General features: G+C 44.2%; 1 protein-coding gene across 1 annotated transcript in view; it reads left to right on the top strand.

Annotated features, from left to right (window-relative positions):
* Nucleotides 1–16787, top strand: part of LOC147019917 (zinc finger and BTB domain-containing protein 18-like) — a 58886-nt gene that overhangs the window by 7588 nt on the left and 34511 nt on the right. Inside the window, exon 2 of the mRNA XM_085894759.1 lies at nt 5101–5175. The gene's annotated coding sequence lies outside the window, so the exon portion shown is untranslated. The remainder of the gene's footprint in view (nt 1–5100; nt 5176–16787) is intronic.

Raw genomic sequence — 16787 nt, 5'->3', positions numbered from 1 at the left:
AATATTTTTTATGCATAATCTTGAGGTCATTCCCCACCTAAAGTGCTGAAACCATTTTGCTCTATCTCGAACACCTTGCCCGTGGCGCCCCCTTCAAGTTTGTTTTTACGCTGATTTCATCAATGTATGGATAATCCGAGGACTGCGAAATGCCATAGAGCCGATATGACGTTATATTGATCCTGGAATGTTCCAGAGGAAGTTTTGCACCAAAGGTCATAATCCTTGACCTTTGACTTTTAAAAGCCACAAAGGTCAAATTTTCAAAGTTGTGGGAATCGAACCGGGTTTTCGACCTTCGACGAACTAACTCCAATAAGCTATAGCACGTATCCAGTTTCCTTATTTTAATGTCCACAACATTGTTTTGTGACCTTTAAAGGTTATGCAAAGGTCAAATTTTGAAAGTTGTTGAACGAAACCGGGTTTTCGACATTTTGCAGCTCATAACCCGTCACCCGTACCACATCATGTTGATCATTTTTATAACTTGGTCAAAAATTATCACATTGTTTCATCCTTGACTTCTGGAACAATCTACATCGTCAAATACCGCTCGTGAACCATCGTCGTCTTCAGACTTGTTAAAGTTTATAATCGAAATATTATATCTGATTTGAGAATCAGACAAATATAAGGTAGACAAATAAGTTTCGAAATCAGGAGTGAAATCCGAAAATTTTAACAAACTGGCGATTTTTATAACTAAGTGTATTTATTTATGGAAAACATTAAACTTAACTATTGAGTGAAGAAAACATTATGGAATGTGCAGAAAGTGTAACTTCATTGAGCACAACGCCGTGCTTCATTACGTATGTTTGCCATCCATCCATGACGGCACAGTCCACAGGGGGGGGGGGTCCTTTTTTCGAGTAATTACGTACGCAGTTTGCTCTTTCTGTTTTGAGCGATCTGCTTACATTACAAAATATGAATATAAATATACTATTATAGTTCTGCCAATATATTAATACTCGGAAGGTTCTGCAAGCGAAGAGAAACTTTTTTTTCCTGCACAAGTGAAGGCTCTTTTTGCTTTTCACCTGTTTTGTACGATCGAGAGGTTTTATCAGGTTTTCCTTTGTCCTCGTGACTCTTTCAAATGCAAATGGTTATCGGGTGTGCCGAACAAAGGTTATATGGTTTCTCTTTGTGAGTTTCAAAGCAAAATACATTTGATGAGCGAAGTACCTGTGCTATGCATGGGAGGGGCTGGACAACCACTGGACAGCCGGTTCGTGAAGGACTTGGGCAAAAAATGGAGAAACTACAAATTCCGAATCCGCAAATGTCATGGGTAATTTCCGTATAATTTGCTCATTTTGCTTTAAACTCGATCTCTCTATATTTTCATTCAAACAGCATTCCAATCACACATTCATACGATGCCATTAATTTAACAAAATACTGCATTATAAACACTCGAGGTAAACGAAGACGTACGCAATTGTGACGTGACATCCAGATCGAAATTTAAAATAATCATTGTGTTGTGATATTTATGAAACCTCCCACCCACCTGAGGACACCAGTTGGGACCCCAAAAAGTTCCACAGAAGGAATGGCATGGCTAGCCCCAAAACTGAGGGAGTAGTTCGGGGTCGGACGGACGGACAGATAATCCTGCTTGAAAATATATACACAACACCCGATTTCAGAGCCGTTTGCTGTATTAACGTGTTTTCTAAATTAACGAGCCAAATCTCTTTTTTTCACCCGTCACACGCAGCTCTTTATAAAGATTAATGTTTATGCACATCTCCCCGAAATGTTTATAATGTAACGTTTTTATAATTTGTTCATTTAATTTCCCCCAAACAAGGGTGAAAGCGACCCAAGGTTTCTGGGTTGAATATAGTACGTATAGTGGGGCAGATAACAGCAATTTTTGAGAGGAATCGTGCAAATGATGATCCATCCATCCATTAGGACCATACTCTGTGCAGAGCGTTGGTGCCGCCGAAGCAGTCTCCTTGGCTATTGGGAACGATTCTGGACGGGTCGCCACTCCGACACAGTATACCAGCATGCTGGCACTCATTTTGCCGACCTCGGAAGGATGACAGGCAGAGTCAACCCCACCTGGTGTTAATTCAACAGATGAGCGGGATTTGAACTCAGGACCCTAGGATCCCAAGCCCACTACCTTAACCATTAAGCCAACACCAGGCATAAATGATGATACAAGCATCAAATTTGGCACATTTGTTCTCCAGGGGATTCTAATCAAATCTGCCTGATTGGCCATTTGAAAATCCAAATTTCGAAAAGTTTGAAGAAAAAAAAAAAAAAACTTCAAAAAAGTCAAGATCACGAATCAATGTTGGATGCTGGCTGAGATTGGTGAATGTTTCAGAAACATCATCAAAGACGTTCCAAGTCTGCCATGCAGTTTTCTTCCCTTTACCGTGGAAGGCAGACACGACGTCACATCCAGTGAACGCATGGAAGTATGGGATCCCTCGAGCTTTCTCAGGCCCGATTGCAGAAACTACCTCATGGACTGGAATCCATCTTGCCTTGGCTCCTTGGCCAAAGGCAATCCACATGTTCTCAAGACCTAGTTCCCATAAGGATGGCAGTACAGATATTGCTATGATTAGTACGTCCGTGTCATTAGCCTTAATGATAATTTACTTGCGACCATCCGTCGTTGCATCCCTGGCGTGTACAAGTATTCGAGTGTCAGCTTCTTCATGACAACATGGAGACACAGCATCCAGTGACTTCCTTGTGTTGCTAATGGCATCTTCTCCTTTTGTGACAATGACTGTGCTTGTCGTCTGTGCTTCACACATCTTTTCCGCAAGGAAGTGAAACAGCTCAATCTTGTTGCTGTCATCTCGAAGAAAGCTTCTCCAGTTACTTGGGGTCTTACTGGTTCCTGTCACTCTTCCTCTGATTCCTTGCCTACTTTTCGACCGAGCCTCGGACTTCAGACTTGACTTCTTGTACACATCAAACACTACATCCACCCTCTCATACCTGGCACCATAGGATTCCACCTTTGGAATGATGTCTTCTTTAGCATAGTCATCAAATATCTTCGCAGTGCGTGGAGGTAGGGCATTGATAAGTGCTGAGCCATCAATGATGACTTCATCTCCCCTTGGTTCTCTGTCTGGGATGTTCACTTGTGCTTCAAGAATTTCAGCCAGCTGTGACTTCAAATTTTTTTTGAAGTTTTTTTTTTTCTTCAAATTTTTCAAAATTTGGATTTTCAAATGACCAATCGGGCAGATTTGATCATAAAGCCCTGCAGAATAGAAATGCCAAATTTGATGCTTGTTATCATAATTTGCACGATTTTCCTACAATCGACTACACTAGTACTGTAGTTTGTAATCATACTGACTCCAACCTGCCAATTCCCCAAAAAGTGCCGATATCAGCCAAGTACTAGTGAGTGTGTGTGTGTGTGTGTGTGTGTGTGTGTGTGTGTGTGTGTGTGTGTGTGTGTGTGTGTGTGTGTGTTCATAAAGCATAACATTTTCTCTGCTAACTCCCCTCAGCCAACCCCTCTCTCTCTCTCTCTCTCTCTCTCTCTCTCTCTCTCTCTCTCTCTCTCTCTCTCTCGCTCTCTCTCTCTCTCCCTCTCTCTCTCTCTCTCTCTCTCTCTCTCTCTCTCTTTGTCCCATCCTCGCTCCACCCCGTCCTAATACAGTGCAGCACCCTCCCAAACCTCTCTGTCTCCGTCTCTGTCTCTCTGTGTCTCTGTGTCTCTCTGTCTCTCTGTCTCTGGACATGCCTGGGCCATGTTTGTCTCTGGACGTGTCCATGTTTTTTTTTTTCTCCGGACGTGTTCGGGCAGTGTTTATGTCCTGGCAGGAGTTTGTCTCTGGGCGGTATTTATAATGTGACCAATAGAAAATGGATTTCAGACATTATTTTCTTTCCATCTTCACTGTTATTCTGTTGTTTTTTTTTGATGAGACATTATGAATGACAGTATGAAAGTATTTTTAGAATCAATTTGATGAGACAGTATTAACCGTAATTAACGCTCCACTGCATGTCTACCTTCCCTTCCCCTCACCTCACGCTGCCTTCCCTTCCCCCACCCCTCCTCACTCTCCCTCACTCCTCGCTCTACTCCCTCATATCTCCCCCTCCACCGCCTCTCTCTCTTCCCCCACCCATCGCTCTCTCTTCCCCCACCCATCGCTCTCTCTTCCCCCACCCATCGCTCTCTCTTCCCCCACCCATCGCTCTCTCTTCCCCCACCCATCGCTCTCTCTTCCCCCACCCATCGCTCTCTCTTCCCCCACCCATCGCTCTCTCTTCCCCCACCCATCGCTCTCTCTTCCCCCACCCATCGCTCTCTCTTCCCTCACCCATCGCTCTCTCTTCCCCCACCCATCGCTCTCTCTTTCCCCACCCATCGCTCTCTCTTCCCCCACCCATCGCTCTCTCTCCCCCACCCATCGCTCTCTCTTTCCCCCACCCATCGCTCTCTCTTTCCCCACCCATCGCTCTCTCTTCCCCACCCATCGCTCTCTCTCCCTCACCCATCGCTCTCTCTCCCCCACCCATCGCTCTCTCTTCCCCACCCATCGCTCTCTCTCTTCCCCACCCATCGCTCTCTCTCCCCCACCCATCGCTCTCTCTCTCTCTTCCCCACCCATCGCTCTCTCTCTTCCCCACCCATCGCTCTCTCTCCCTCACCCATCGCTCTCTCTCCCCCACCCATCGCTCTCTCTTCCCCACCCATCGCTCTCTCTCTCTTCCCCACCCATCGCTCTCTCTCTCTTTCCCACCCATCGCTCTCTCTCTCTTCCCCACCCATCGCTCTCTCTCTCTCTTCCCCACCCATCGCTCTCTCTCTCTTCCCCACCCATCGCTCTCTCTCTCTTTCCCACCCATCGCTCTCTCTCTCTCTTTCCCACCCATCGCTCTCTCTCTCTTCCCCACCCATCGCTCTCTCTCTCTCTCCCCCACCCATCGCTCTCTCTTCCCCCCTCTTACTATTCCTTGCCAGCGAAGCGATGGGTGGGGAAGAGAGAGCGATGGGTGGTATTTGCTCGTATATAATATATGGAGTGAAAATGTACATTGTGTCTAATTATTATAATAATCCACTGTCTGTTGCCTTTTCAGAGCGTCAACCTGATTTTCAGAGACATGGTGAAAGTCAGCCAATGGTACCCCACGAAATTCGTGATCATCGAGCAAGTATGTGCTTTTCCAACATATTTATTTTGTTTTGTTGTAGTTCTTGCCATATGGTATTCACACTGTTATTTCTTCAAGACGATAGTCTATGGTTACAAAAGCCCTCTATCATAATCTTCACAGAGCGTCGGTGCTGTTGAAGTAGTCTTGACAAGTTTTATGCTGTGTGGATTGGTTATGCTGTGTGGTTTAGTTGTACTCAGTGGATTGGTTGTACTCTGTGGATTGGTTATGCTGTGTGGATTGGTTATGCTGTGTGGTTTAGATGTACTCATTGAAATGGTTATGTTGTGTGGTTTAGTTGTACTCAGTGGATTGGTTATGCTGTGTGGTTTAGTTGTACTCAGTGGATTGGTTATGCTGTGTGGATTGGTTATGCTGTGTGGATTGGTTATGCTGTGTGGTTTAGATGTACTCATTGAAATGGTTATGCTGTGTGGTTTAGTTGTACTCATTGAAATGGTTATGCTGTGTGGTTTAGTTGTACTCTGTGGATTGGTTATGCTGTGTGGTTTAGTTGTGCTGTGTGGTTTCATTGTACTCGGTGGATTGGTTGTGCTGTGTGGTTTAGTTGTACTCAGTGGATTGGTTATGCTGTGTGGTTGCCATTGCCTTTCCAGCAGTCAGTCAGGGCAGGAATTTGTTATTTGTTCATAGTGCCGGCAATAACTCGCCGACTCTTTGTGAGGGACACTGTGGGATCTTCAACAACCTCAATATTTAAGACTTCCATTGAGACCTGGATCCTGATTCTTATCCTATCGATGAATGGCACACATGTCGATGCATCACTGTGCTTGCAAAACGCCAGTGACATTTTATAACTGGGTCGAGATTCCAACACAGGCAAAACAGGTCAAAGGCGGCAAGTGTGTTCTTCAAAACTATCCAGCTCACCCCAGGAAAGCCATGAACATGTCCTTGTTTGTTGCTACCCTAACTCTCAAACTATTGTAAAAGGTTAATCAAAACAACTCTAATGAAATGCTTGTTTGAGGCATTTATATCATGACCCTGCCACACTTTAAGGGACAACCAATTGTTTAATTGATGTTGGAGGTATGAAGAGTCTTAAATATTGACGTCAACGTCTATGATTGTCACTCCGATCAAAACACAGCGTTGTTTGAGTCATTGCAAAGCTCAATGATGGTGGAATCTTACAAAGACATGCTGGTATGCCCTATTGTGCGGAGAGGAAAGAGTTTGTTTTGAAGGGCAGTCTTAGCTAGAATATTTATTATATCAAATTTCAATGAGCTCTTCAATATATGTTTTCTGCTCTGTATAATTGTGTTCGTTTATAAATAGATACCGAAGGTGGACAGGTTATGTATTCATCCCTGTTTGTTCGCCTGTCTGATTGATTGTCTGTGAGCAGGACATCTCAAAAGGTTGTGGACGGATTCAGACGAACCTTGGTGGACAAGTTGGGTGTGTGACAAGGATGAACTGATTGGATTTTTATGAAGATTCGAATCTGGATCCAGATACTAGAGTTTTAAAAGTGATTCTTCACCGTTGAGAGATTGGGCCTATAACGATATATATATATATATATATGTATATATATATATATATATATATATATATATATATATATATATATATATATATATATATATATATATATATATATATAGTGATATCTCAAAGAAGTTGTGGATGGATTATGACAACTTGGTGGATGAGTTGGTGAGGTGACAAGAACAAGCAGATTAGATTTTGGTTTCGGTTCAAATTCAGATCCCATCTATCAGTGGGATACAAAATGTAAACTGCTCAGCTTGGCGGAGGTATACGCTGTTCTGAGCGCCGTTCTAGTTTTTTCAGTTTGAATTGGTTATTGGTATTATTAAGTAATGATGGATGAACTCATTCCTTGAAGTCATTCCAAAATGAGGAATCGTGCAGGTGAAAGCCGCATCACGAGCTGGGCTAAGGGAGTTCGTTGGCACGGAGACAGAAGGGCATGCTTGTGCGATTCCAGGAATAAAGGTTGGAAATCAACCGACGATTGATGGAGGAAACAGGAAGAAGGCGCTATGTAAAAATCGGGAAAGGCCGAAAACGTTTGCGGCTGCATTATAACAGTTTCCACAGCTCTCGAGTAATCAAGTTTCTAATCGCATTACGAAGTCTGTTTGGTGGGTTTCACGAGACCATGGAGACGCGCTGTGGAGGCCGAAGGTGGATGCCATTCCAAATAGGGCAAAAAGGAATCAATGAAAGCAATATCCCAATCATGAGAAATCCAATCGCAACGTACGCCGTGTATTATGACATCACGTATTGCAGGAAGAACTTAGTTATTGACTTTGCCAATCACTATTTTTTGACAATTAATTCTTATAAGGATGGAAAATGGTGTTAAATTGGTGGGATGATGTATTTGGTTGAGTTACTGGCCAAAAGTCTGCTCATGATGATTTCAGATGAAAACAGCCAGCTTATCACACCATCCGCAGGACAGCATGCTTTCATTACATGCTTTGCCTGGGAGATAATATGATTCTCCTGGGGATTGAACCCTCCAAATTTAAACTTGATTCTCATAGAGTTACTTGTGGAGTAAAATAAAGGAAAAACAAGCATTCCTCTACAAAACATACATGCTCATCATATGCAAAAAGATTGAGCATTTGATAGTTCAGTGCCTCGGTGGAGTATGAAGATCGCTGTAAATCTGAGTGAACGATCTGTGTTGAAGTAGATCTGTGTGCGGACTCGCACTCCACCGCAGAGACCGATGACAGCAGCCTTTCCCATATCTTCAGGAATGAGCAAGGTTAATTATTATATGGATGGTTTATGAATGACGCATGCACAGCATACCGCAAGGTGAGAGGAATGCCAAGTGCCAGGTAAGGGGAATGACTACAAATTTACACCATAAGAGAGTCGTTTGTCTGTGTGTCACCATTTTTTCTCAGAAATGGCTGAACGGATCTTCACCAAACTTTCAGAGGTTCATGTTTGAACCCCGAGTATTGTTTTAGGCCAAAACAAACAAAGAAACAAACAAAAAAAACAATTGAAATGAAAAATTTTGAAGAAAAAAAAACTTTTTGGGGTTTTTTTTATACATTTTTAATCGTTCTATTGTGCCTAAGCCTTTGTAGCTATGTGAATGGTAATATTAAATGATCCCCAACCACATTAAGTACTTTTGACCCCCACAAAAAAATAGAGGAGGCAACGCCGGGTACTCCTGCTAGTTTTCGATAAAATTTACCAAAAACATAATCAATGCTTGTAAGAGCAGTTTTGTTTACGAACATTCCAAAAAATATTCATGGATGTGATTTAATTAAAACTGAACAGTGGATTTTATGTACCAGGTCGTCTTAAAGTTCACGCTTTAAACTGTCTACACTCATGGGCAGACACCGCCAAAAGTGGGGCAGATAACAGCAATTTTTGAGAGGAATCGTGCAAATGATGATACAAGCATAAAATTTGGCACATTTGTTCTCCAGGGGATTCGAATCAAATCTGCCCGATTGGCCATTTGAAAATCCAAATTTTGAAAAATTTGAAAAAAAAAAAAAACTTCAAAAAAGTCAAGATCACGAATCAATGTTGGATGCTGGCTGAGATTGGTGAATGTTTCAGAAACATCATCAAAGACGTTCCACGTCTGCCATGCAGTTTTCTTCCCTTTACCGCGGAAGGCAGACACGACGTCACATCCAGTGAACGCATGGAAGTATGGGATCCCTCTAGCTTTCTCAGGCCCGATTGCAGAAACTACCTCATGGACTGGAATCCATCGCGCTTTGGCTGCTTGGCCAAAGGCAATCCACATGTTCTCAAGACTTAGTTCCTGTAAGGATGGCAGTACAGATATTACTATGACTAGTACGTCCGTGTCATTAGCCTTAATGATAATGGACTTGCTACCATCCGTCGTTGCATCCCTGGCGTGTACAAATATTTGAGTGTCAGCTTCTTCATGACAACATGGAGACACAGCATCCAGTGACTTCCTTGTGTTGCTCATGGCATCTTCTCCTTTTGTGACAACGACTGTGCTTGTCGTCTGTGCTTCACACATCTTTTCAGCAAGGAAGTGAAACAGCTCAATCTTATTGCTGTCATCTCGAAGAAAGTTTCTCCAGTTACTTGGGGTCTTACTGGTTCCTGTCACTCTTCTTCTGATTCCTCGCCCCCTTTTCGACCTTGCCTCGGACTTCAGACTTGACTTCTTGTACACATCAAACACAACGTCCACCCTCTCGTGCCTGGCACCATAGGATTCCACCTTTGGAATGATGTCTTCTTTAGCATAGTCATCAAATATCTTTGAAGTGCGTGGAGGTAGGGCATTGATAAGTGCTGAGCCATCGATGATGACTGCATCTCCCCTTGGTTCTCTGTCTGGGATGTTCACTTGCGCTTCAAGAATTTCAGCCAGCTGTGACTTCAAATTTTTTAGAATTTCTTTTTCAAAAGTTGGATTTTCAAATGGCCAATCGGGCAGATTTGATCAGAAAGCCCTGCAGAACAGAAATGCCAAATTTGATGCTTGTATCATAATTTGCACGATTTTTCTACTATCTACTACACTACCGGTAGTTGGTTTCATGCATAAACTACTGTAATTGCTCAAAGGTTTAACCTGCAATGGGGGTTGCTCAATCTTCGAAGTTGTGGTCCATGTTGCTTTGAATTTTACAATTGCAAACACATCAGCATGTTCACATCTACTGAATACCAAAGTTGGTGGGTCCAATGTCGGTACGCCCATTAAAGTGTTGGTAGGTCCAATACTTTTAGCCTTTCCTTCGTGTTGAAATTCCTTAAATCCTGGAACGGTCTTGGTCACCCTTCTCTGCACATTTTCTATCAGAAATAAAACCTTTTTCATAAATGGTCACCATACTACTTTCTGTTGCATACTCCAGGTGAAATCTGACCATAATTTTGTATAATGGAACAAACATCCATTTGTCCATCGACCTGAAAGTCCTTTATATAATATCAAGTTGCTGGTTGACATTCTCCACACAAGTTCTTATATAAGGCCAGAACTTAAAATCGTTATGAAAACCAACACCAAAGTCTTCCTGCGAAACTTCTTACGTATCTGTCATCTGCCAAACTGTACCACCTGTCATGTTGCATTCATATCTTGGACTCAATTTGCCAGGATGCATACATTAATTTTTTTTTTTAATCTAGATTGAAAGAAAGTTGCCATTTGACAGACCAATCACCAAGAATATCAATGTTGTCCTTCTGAACCTCAACTTTGCATCATGTACAAACAACTTCACATGAATTTCAACTGCCCCCAAAGACCCCGAACAAGGAAAGGCCACACGGACGTCCCGGCCTGCAATCTGCCGGGGCAGTGAAGCGTGGAGTTTGCTTGGCTTAAATTATTGGGTGGATCGAGTCCTGGTCACTCCAAGTCCGCTTATAGAAAGAGCCGACGACTGGCTGTGCCAATAGCTGTAACACAAGGGGACTGGGCCGATTCCTCATCAGGCCTGTTCCTTGCCAGGCGCTTACGTTATGTAAAACCGCGGCACAGTTTCCGGTCTTATCAATTCCTTAATCTTAGCCAGGCATCGATCCAACCTTTCAAAGGAGTGGGACTGAGAGTGAACGTGCAAGGAGGTTCGACAAACAATTTTTTTTTTTTTGAGACCATGGTATTGCTGTTCAAGTAAGATGGGCACAAGATGCTCGCTGCAGCAAAGGTGGGAGAAGAGGACCCACCCTCCCCACCCACCTTCCGACTTCCCTCCTCTATAACCTTCTTGGATTTGGTTACATGTCAGGAACATGAATGCCTGGCTCTGTCTGAAGTTATAGCAGGGTAATTCAAATGGAAAATGTACAGTATACCAACGAAAAGGACAGAGCAGGGTGTATAGACATGAGGAGGGATGGTGGACATCTTGCACCCACCTTGCTCTCGAATCAATATCATCACAGGTCGTTTTGTGATTTATATTCAACTCGATAATCGTCGTCAAGGCACGACTTGCACCTGGAAATGCACCATACAGACCGATCACGAACCCGCACGTGTGAGGTAGGAATCAAAATGAATCCATAATCTGATCCTCTGACCGTTTGAGTTGTCAAAAAGAACTGCATGGTGCCCCTTTGTGTACACCTTCTCTTGAGGCTAACTCTATATTATGGGAAACTGGGGTCATGTGGAGCGAAGAGAGATATAAAATCGAGAACCTCACTTTTATTCCTTGCTTCTCCCATCTATGGAACCACCTTCCAAAGGCTTTTCTAGGTCTCTCTTCCCTTAATGACTTGAAGCAAGCAGTACATTGCCATCTCTAATCATCCCAAGTTCTGTCTTTACCCTCCTCATTAACACCTCCTAACCCAACCTTCACTGTTCTTTATTGCTATTTCACTCTTTCCTCCCTCCTCCCTCTCCTCCTGTTTGTTCATTCTGTTCATATTTGTCTCACTGTCAGATCTACCTTGCTCTTCCATGAGCCTCGTTCCTATAAAGGGAAGAACGAGAGGAAGATGGATGGGTAGAGGAGTATGATAGGTGGGAGGATGGGGAGAAGAAAAGAGAGGTTGGAACAAAATGGAAGCAAGAAGAGAGGAGAGATGTAAAAGGTATATGAGCAAGGTAATGGCAAGTCACCCAGCACAATTTTAATGCTTTCCCCAGCAACTGCTTGGGTAGCACCAGAAGCTCTGTAAAGTACATTGATGATGATTTACAAGGATTAACAAGAAACTTCAACTCAGGTCATTTGGCCCAGCAAACCTTCACAATCATTCCAATATCTTTGTACCCCCATCGCCATTACTTACAGAGCCTAGTGTTGGCTTAATGGTTGAGATGACTGGCTTAAGATCTTAGGGTCTTGAGTTTGAGCCCCTGTCATGCCATTGATAAAACACCAGGTGGGTTGACTGAGCCTGCCATCCTTCCAAGGTCGGCAGAATGAGTTCCAGCTTACTGCTAACGCGTGGCACAGTCGTCAGCTCTTTCTACAATAAACTCAGTGGCACAGCCGCGTTTCTAGGAAAAAAAAAAGGATGCAACCAGCATATACAACTCGATTTTAAAAACTATCCACTGACTAACTATCTACCTTAAAACTAGCCACAAGTCCTGGCGAGGGTCTGAAATCTCTGATTGCTCTTTTTCTTGTTGTTAATATCATTAGTATTAATTGATATATGGTTTGTTACAACGTCATCGTTATTTTTGTTATATATTTTGTATATAGAATGCCATGCCATGGAAGGACCTATTAGGCTGCCCCATACACCTTAACATAGCATGCATTTAAAATTTTGGGATTCTTCCGGTTCTTTGTAGTTAATTAACTTAATCAACTCAGCAGCATATGACTATCATTTTAGTGTATCACATTCCACATCAGAACGCTCCAGTAGAACTCCACAAAATACGTGCCCCCCCCCCCCACACACACACACACACACACACACACACACACACACACACACACACACACACACACACACACACACACACACACACACACACACACACACACACACACACACACACACACACACACACACACACACACACACACACACACACCTCCTCTCTCCTCTCTCCCCTCTCCCCTCTCCCCTCTCCCCTCTCTCCTCTCTCCTCTCTCCTCTCTCCTCTCTCCTCTCTCCTCTCTCCTCTCTCCTCTCTCCTCTCTCCTCTCTCCTCTCTCCTCTCTCCTCTCTCCTCTCTCCTCTCTCCTCTCTCCTCTCTCCTCTCTCCTCTCTCCTCTCTCCTCTCTCTCATCCATTTATAGTAGAGTCTTAAGGGGTCTGCATCGTCTTCAGGGCATTTTGGGTCCTCTGGGTCTTCTGTGTCTTTTGGGTCCGAGTGGACTTTTGGGTCATCTTGGTCTTTTGGGTCCTCGTGGTATTTTGTGTTATTTGGGGAATCTGGATCTTTTGGGTCCTCTGGGTCCTCGGAGTATTTTGTGTCTTTTGGGATCCTCTGGGTCTTTTGGGTCATATGGGTCTCTTTGGTTGTTTGGGTCATCTGGGTCTTTTGGATCCTCTGAGTCTTTATGGCTTTTAAGGGTTTTGGAGGCCTTAAAGGGTCTTCAAAGGTGGAAGGGGTCTCGATAGACTAAAGGGTCAAAAGGTCCATTTTTTTTTTTTGTAGAAACATCGTGTGTTGGAAAGGTTCATCTTAATTTTTGACGGACGGATGGACGTACGAATGGAAATAGTTAAATATTGAAGCTGCTTCACCGCATACAAATTATATCACTCTGCACATGTGTGATCGGGACAAATTCAGGGCATAAATACCGTTAAACTACAGGTTTGTTTTCCGATTCGTGTTCACAATATAACATTCAATTGAAATGAAGTTATTCCTCCATCATAAACTGACATTTGTAGACAGGACAGGCAGACAAAAGTGAACCATGCTTAACCTCGCTTTTCCCTTCGCGTGTGTGGGCCAACTACTCTCTGAGCAAAAGACCCTTGCCTTATTACCATCTTAACTCATCTTTTCTCCTGGTCCTGTTACTGTCCATTCGGCTGAAAAACAAACTCCTCTTCGCTTATTCTCTCGTATCTCAACCCTTCATTATCTTAGACATCTCTGTCGGATCCTCTCATAATCACCTCCTTCCTTTTGTATAAAGTCCTATCTCTTTCAGCTGTTCCTCATAGCTGAGTCTAGCTCGGCCTGTAATCAATGCAGTAGCCTACGCTGAAACCACTCGGTCTCTATAGCAGCTTTGTCCTTCGTCAGATGTAGTGACCAGAAGTGAACACAATATTCCAGATGGGGCCCTCACTAAATTCCTCTCCAATGTAAACACTATCCCTTTTGAATTTAGCCGCTTATGAATGCAATCTGACACCCCATGAGCTGATGATGATGTGGTCGGTACCAATGAAAGGAAAGTGGAAAGGGCTGGTGGCAGAGAGGGAGTTAATATCCACCATTTTGTAGAATTAATCCTCACACAGACTGGTGTTTTTGTGTTTATCACGCTACTCCTACAGTTCTGGGTCAATTACGTGCAGACTTGCGACATAGGATCAGCATGACCCCATCTATTCATCCGTTGGGACCATACTCTGTGCAGAGCATTGGTGCTGCCGAAGCAGTGTCCTTGGCTATTGGGCACAATCCTGGCGTGGTCGCCACTCTGTCACAGGATATTAGCAAGTTGGCACTCACCTTGCCAACCTCGGAAGGATGACAGGCAGAGTCAACCCCACCTGGTATTAATTCAACAGACAAGTGGGATTTGAACTCAGGTTACTAGGATCCCAAGCCCACCACCCAAACAATGAAGCCAACACCAGGCATGCATGACCCCAATTAATGTATAGGGGTGGTTTTATCTTTTCTGGTGGTCTTGGAGGGGAAGATGCTAATTCTCTATGAAAATGTGTATCGTGTTGCGCCGCTCCAGGTGGGGGTGGGAATGACAAGTTCCCAACCCATCAGTCCTATATTCTTGTCCCCAGGTTTTCCAGTGTAGTGGGATGTTTTGAATTATAAGCAGTAGGTATTGTTACGAATGTACGCCCGCCCGGCGTCCGAGTGACCGCGTTAACTAATAACGGCCGCTCGCCCACCGAACGGACAATTCAGTCATGACTTTCCGGAACAACGCCAGAAACCAGTCACGGGTGGGTTTTTAATCCCACCACGGCCCAGTCCGATTCCACCCGCGCGCGACAGGGTCTATCGCTGAATATCGATATACCTAAGTATTTGTGCAGGTAACCTACCGAGGGACCATACCTCGGCGAAGGCCTGTTTGGACACGAACCGCTGAAGCGGTTCATTCAGTTCTGGGATAACCGAGCGGGTATTATCGCCAGACCTCGCCGGACCCGATTCCATGATCGGTATTCAAAAACCAACTAGTATTCCGAAAGCAAGATAGCAGTTCAATTTGGGGAAAAAAAAGATATGACGAACGGGTTAACATTCACACAAGCACATTTATTATTTTACACAGATGCACATATACAGCCATGCAATCAATGGAGGAAGGGGACAAGACACGAGCATGGTAAAAACACTACAACCGACTATGGTTATTATTCACAGGCACTTAACAGTTCTACTTGTCGGAACTCGGCGCCACATCATTCACACAAAGAAACAAGGAAAAGACCACCCTCATAGACAAGGGGGTCAGGCTGGGCCCGTAGGCCTTTATGGCGCGGGACTTGGCAGACCGAACGAGTCCCACGAGACTGTGCAGGTTACCTTCCTCGCTGGGAGCGACCCACGACACTCCTTCCCCATGGCAGCTAGCGTAACCGTGGTCTGGCCCAGGCCTTGTCTGACGGCCTGGTGATTCGGGCCCAGCCGGCAACGCCTCAGAGGAATGAATGGGCCTTATGCTCTTTCCGAGTTGATGCTTTCTTTAAGAGCCCGTCCATCCCTCGCGCTGCTCGGACTGGTAACCTCTGCACGTCCCACACGAACGCGCCGTCATGCGTGGTACAGCCGGCCTGATGTGTTCCCCGCTCCATCTTCTCAGCAAACCCAGACTTCCACTGGACTCGAGCTCCGCTCCTCACACCGCTCCAGATCCCAACCGCTTCTCCCTCGGATCGACCCGACTCTTTTCCATACCCCCTCCAGACTGGCTGAACTGGCGCTCTGCATGGGCTTTTATAGGGCTGGTGAGATGAGATCTCATCTCCGCACTTTCACCTCTGACCTCTGACCTCTGCACGGAAAGCGGACGTTGTGGAAATCATCGGCGCTGCACGGCGAGAGAACCCTTGCCTCCGACTGCAGCGATGCCGTTTGATGGGATCTCACCGCTGCTGGCGCAAAGATGGTGTCGTTTCGGAGATGAAGGTGAGGCGATGTTGGTGGTGTGGAGATGTTGACGGTTGCTGGCGAAGTGGTGAGGATGGCATGGTTGGTTGAGAGGCAGGTGTGGTTGTGGTGGTGGAAAGGCGGTTGGTCTGAAGCGGTTGTTGAGAGCGATGTTGGTGGTGGAAGTGATTGGTCCAAAATAACGATAGCAAAGAATAACGGCTAACTCAAAGATCACAGCCCTGTGACACGAATAAATCCCATTCAACAACGGTGGGAAATCTAACTGAACACAGACTTATCGATCTAACTGAACTAAGGACCTTTATGGTGTTCTGCGAATTTCCACAGCCGTAACAGTATGTTTTTGATTCATGCACGTAACCCGGGTTATGATTATTTTTGCCGAAACAGAGCTGTCAGTTGCCTACACACCACCCAAATAAAGGTATGCATCAGAAGAACGTGTTGTATACTGAGAATAAGATTGCCCATTGGGCGGGTATTCTGTACTGCTTGCAATAATAATACAGCGGAGGGTACATAGTTCATGACTTCATAAAACATCATACACGATCAGATAACAAGTTGCTAAACCACGTGCAAATTCAAGCTTATCAGGCAGCTGAAGCCATCACCTGGAATCAAGCAAGACCAGATTTTTTTTTTTCCAAATCTGCTCTCTTTCTGACATGATCCACGAAACAAAAAGGTGTACATTTTATTAATATTTACATATGTACACATATATATATATATATATATATATATATATATATATATATATATATATATATATATATATATATAAATATATATATATATA

This window comes from Eptatretus burgeri, chromosome 9, assembly GCF_056783735.1.
Source record: "Eptatretus burgeri isolate ZD-2024b chromosome 9, Ebu_testis_v1, whole genome shotgun sequence".
Lineage (NCBI taxonomy): Eukaryota > Metazoa > Chordata > Myxini > Myxiniformes > Myxinidae > Eptatretus > Eptatretus burgeri.
The sequence above is the reverse complement of the archived record's forward strand: the minus strand, read 5'-3'. Positions and strand labels throughout refer to the sequence as shown.